This window comes from Echinops telfairi, unplaced genomic scaffold (genome assembly GCF_000313985.2).
Source record: "Echinops telfairi isolate 266 unplaced genomic scaffold, ASM31398v2 ScPeMD7_2;HRSCAF=8, whole genome shotgun sequence".
NCBI classification, from domain to species: Eukaryota; Metazoa; Chordata; class Mammalia; order Afrosoricida; family Tenrecidae; genus Echinops; species Echinops telfairi.
The window spans coordinates 73549594-73554771 of record NW_022103898.1 but is presented as its reverse complement, the minus strand read 5'-3'; the positions used below and the strand labels follow the sequence as shown (position 1 = coordinate 73554771).

General features: G+C 39.8%; 1 pseudogene; it reads right to left on the bottom strand.

Moving 5' to 3' along the window:
• Positions 1-3246: 3246 nt before the first annotated feature.
• LOC101652168 overlaps positions 3247-5178 on the bottom strand; it is a 6360-nt pseudogene continuing 4428 nt past the window's right edge.

Here is a 5178-nt window from a genome sequence, read left to right as displayed (position 1 = left end):
CCGCTTGACAGGAGTAGAAGAGCAATGTTTCTCCCCCAGAGCAGCTAGTGAATTCGAACTGCGTGTCACCCCAATGCATATCCATTACACCACCAGAGCTCTATCCTATACCCTTGAATTGGATTGAATTTCAACTACTAAAATATGTATTAGAATCCTAATGCCTATACCTGTGGATGTAATTCTATTTGGAAATAAGGGTTTTAGTTATTTTAACAAGATTATGTCAGTGCAGACTGTCTTGAACTTAAACATTTTTAAATATAAAAAGAGCAGATTGCCCACAGAACACAAACTGAGGAAGATAGAAGCACATGTGGTGATCATCAAGGAATGTCAGGGTTACGGAAGCTGGGATTGGAATTTTTCTAAAGAGACAGTAGCAAGAGCTTCCATTGATAGCTGGTGCCTTGAATTTAACATCTAGGCTCCAAAACTGTAACATAATAAAATTATGTTCATCAAAACCACTTACTTGGGTATTTCTGGTATAGCAGCAGTCAGAAATTAAAGCAGAACTCAATCATCTACTTTCTTGTACCGTAGCCCATACGAACTATTTCACACATGCTTAATTCTCTTTAAATCTCCCCCATCTCTCTTACCACTGCCATCGCCACCACTGCATCTTTCAAATTGTAAGACAAAATCAGAAAAGAGGGAACAGATTTTATTACTAACAAGTACTTATAATTTAACTTTTATGTCAAATTTCATTTACTTACCACTGGAACTGGACAAGTTGCTTAAGCTTTGCATTTCATCATAAAATTGTAATTATGATTCAAACTTCATAGGAATATTAGGATGGCTAGCTCTACATATCTTTAACTGCATCTGTTTCACTGTCTGTCTATATATTTATGAGAGAGGGTTTCCAGCATTGCCTCCAGTTTTTGAAACATCTCAACTGATATTACATCAATTCTTGGAATTGGGTTTTTCACCAATGCATTGTGCACCAGTGAACTTAAGGCAATGGTGAAAAACAAGAATCCAGGTATTAAGAGAATGCCAATTGAGGTTTTAACAAATGGATGAAATACTGGAAGTGCTCCTTCATAAATATCAAAAAATTTGGGAGACAGCTACCTGACTAACTAGTTGGAAGAGATCCATATTTGTACTCACTCCAAAAAAAAAAAAAAGGGCGGGGGAGAGAATCAACAGAGTATAGAAATAGCAACAATATCACATACAAGTTATTTTTTCTGAGGATAATTTTTAAATGATTGCAACAGTATATTGACAAAGAACTGCCAGAAATTCAAACTAAATTCAGAAGAGGATGTGAAATTAGAGATATCATTACTGATGTCTGATGGATCTTGACTGAAAGCAGAATATAAGAAATATATTGACATATTTTATTGACTAAACAAATGCATTGGACTCTATGGATCATAGTACATTACAGATAACCTTGTTAACAATTGAATGGCAAATATATATAAATATGCTCGTGCAGAACAAGTACACAGATAAAGAGAGAGTCCTTTAAACAAAACAAGAGGATTTTTTTTGGCATAGTTTAAAAATCAGGAAATGTGTGTATTCGGGTTAAATACATACTTATTTAACCTGTATTCTGAGCAAATAACCTGATATACTGAACTATGTGAACAAGAACATAGCATTAGGATTAGAGCAGGACTCCTTAACAACCTGTGGTATATAAATAACACAACCCTGGGTGCTGAAAGCAAAGAAGATACAACCCTGTGTGCTGAAAAGCAAAGAAGATTTGAGGCATTTAGTCCCAAAGATCAAAGGTTTCAATATGGCTCACATCTCGATGTAAAGAAAACAAAAATCTCACAATGGACCAATAGCACCATCAAATAAACAGAGAAAAGCTTGAAGTTGCCAAGGATTTCATTTTACTTGGATCCACAGTAACTACCCATGGAAACAGCAGGCAAGAGATTAAAAAATGCATTGTTTCAGACAAGGCTTCTGCAAAAGACCTCTTTAAAATGCTAAAAAGCAAACATATCCCTCTGAGGACCAGTGTGCACTTGCCTGAAGCCATTGGCATTTTCAATCAGCTCCTATGCATGCCAGATGTGGACGGTGAATAAAGGAGGCGAAGGAAAGATGGATCGGCAGAGTAGCTGCTGGAACCACTGGTTCCAACACTGCAAAGATGCTGAGGGTGGTGCAGCACTGTGCAGTGTTTTGCTCTGTTGGACAGAGGGTCATGATGAGTTGGAACTGACCCGATGACTTCAATAACCAATTGTCACCAGAGCCCTTACTTTGTCATTCTCTCCTGTTTGAACAGGGTAAGTTTCCTATTGCCAAATGACAGTCCCTGCACACGTTTCCATCTTCTTAGAACTCTGTTATTGATTTCTGGCTCTTTTCTTGCTGTTGTTGTTTGAGATGAACTTATTTGTCATCAAAGACTCCAAGTCTTTTAAATTTTTGCTTTTCTTCCTCTTTTTTTGTTTTTAAACACTTAAACCACGATTTAGGTTTGAGGGATAAAAAACCTGGAGGATTTTTGTGTGTTTTTTGAAAAAACAACAGCATACTATATATATTTACATAGCCTGTCTCAGTACCTGAAGTCAACAATGTCCTACTGAATCATCCGTAATGTGTGGTCCTTTTTCTTACCCCTCCCCGTAGCCCTCCCTCTTGTCTATTCCCTCCCCCACCCTTGGCTTCCTTATAGCCATCAAAATCTTGTCTATTGGTGCATTGTTATTTTTATATTGTGGGTGTTTTTTTCTTTCATTTTAATAAGGACACCAAAAGCTAGAAAATCTAGCTAGGCTATCTATCATGCAGGCTATTGTATAACCAAGACAAACTCACAATGTGGAAGAAAGGCAACTTGCATTTAGAATGAACTCTACCCTCACTTTTGAATGGACCCAGCTGCTTACTTGAATTCCAAAAGTAACAAGATTCAATATGAAAATAAGAAACTCTACAAATCTCTTGACAGTAATAAATCACAATATACAAGGCATGCAGGAGTCACACAGAGGAACACAGTCTCCCACAAAACAGAATTATTTTAACACCTTTAAAATCCTTTTTTTTTCTCCTTTAAAATCATTCATGGAAAAGGTTCTCAAGTCAGAATGAGCATCTCAATTAGTCAAGCTTCGGGAAGCTACATTACAGCTATTTAATATACAAAGAGACATATCTGCACCGGTCACTTCTCCTGACGTCTCTGACCGGGGGCCTCGTTCACTTCTCCACACTTCTCAGTCCATTCGTGTTTTCCAATCATGAAAACGGAATGTGTTGCACACCAGAACTCTGTTGATAGGATGTTGTGTGATCCTTAACATTTGGTTGCTGCCCATCTGCAGTTATTAAATGAGCAGTAACTGGTTAAAGAAAGCCTCCTCCCCTTGAGTTCCTCCCTTAGTCCATCCGTAGCCCTGTCTGCTCCACCAATGCCGTTCTCTCTGGATTTCTGCAGGTGGAATTTCAGAGGTTCTCTGTAACTCAAAGTCCAGCGTGAACGTGGCAATGAGAATGTCCTTCCCGTTGGCTGTCTTCCGTCTCTCTTGGTGGCCCCTCAGAAGCTGATGAGCGCACTCACGCACTCTGGAACACATTCCTGGGCATCTTTTGCAATCGTTCCTGTTCGAGGCATAGCACTTTCCGTTGTCTTGGCCACATTGGCGATTGGAAGATGGGTATCTCTTTCCTGGAAGATATCCTTTGAACCACCTGTGTCTTCATGACCATGCGCGATGTCCTCCGGATCATCGTGAGGCTGTACGACATAATGACTTCCTCTGGGACCGTCTGCAGACACGTCGCGGGGAGAAGCATCTGTTGTTGAGCCGTCCCCATCCACCCTGCGGCTGCACAGCGAGGCCCTGGACTCTTCCTCTTGGTTCCTGGTTCTGGGCCATCTAGCTCCCTCATCTCTGCTGCTCTCGCTGGCTGGTTCCACCTCTTTTTAAGCCTTATATTGCTATTTTTCAAGATCATTCATCTTTCCCAATTTTTATATCCTTACCATAAATAAGCTTTATTATGTTTTGTTTGGGGCAATGCAGTGGTGAAAGTAGTTGGATGCTGATGGAAAAGTTGGACATTTTAACCCGCCAGAAGAAACAGATGTGCCCGTCTGTTTCCATAAAGATTTCAGCCTTAAAAATCCCTATGGGGAAATTCTACCCTGTCCTGTAGGGTTAGTATGAGTTCTGGTCAACTTGAGAGCAGTGAATTGTGTAATCTATCTTAAAAGGTATCCTTTTCTGATTCAAAAACATCCCTTCAATTTGTGTACTGATTATCTACACACTTTCACCACAGGGCGTTGAAATGGACTGACAGTCCGTTCGATGTAGCCATATAGAGAACACGTTCCATTCCTCATCGTATTCTCCTTCTCTCTCTGAGACGCGGAACCACTGGGCGACACTGTCCTTTAATTTCCCTCCTCTTCTGGCTTTTGTGCTGCTATCACTCGTCGTTTCCTTTCTCTCTCTTCATGTCTTCTACTTCGTCCCATTATACATCTTTTTTTCTAAGCCCTTTGGGCCTTCTCAATATAAACTATCTCTCTTTGCCATCTCCTTTCCTGCCATAGATGGTGGATTAAAATATCCTCTCTGTTCCAGGAATACATACATATATGTAAACATAAATCCTTAAATATATATTTAAATCCAAGTCCTCCCCTTTTGTGTTTCATACCATCTCCCTGTGGTTTTCCTTTCTCAGCATATGACTATCTAATCTCCTCATCATTTTGCTACTGACAATTTTTTTATATATAAATCATTTTATTGGAGCTCGTACAACTCTTCTCACATTCCATCCATCCATCCATTGTGTCAAGCACATTTGTACATTTGTTACCATCATCGTCCTCAAAACATTTTCTTTCTACTTGGGCCCTTGGTATCAGCTCCTCGCTTTTTTTTTACCTGCATCCTCTACCCTCCTTCCCTCACAAACCCTTGATAATTTATAAATTATTATTATTTTTCCATGCCTTGCACTATCCGATGTCTCTCTTCACTCACTTTTCTGTTGTCTGTCCCCCAGGGAGGGGGTTAGATGTAGATCGTTGTGATCAGTTCCCCCTTTCTCCCCCACTTTTCCCCTATTCTCCTGATATCTCTGCTCTCATTATTGGTCCAGGATCATCTGTCCTGGATTCCATGTGTTTCCAGTTCCTATCTGTACCAGTAT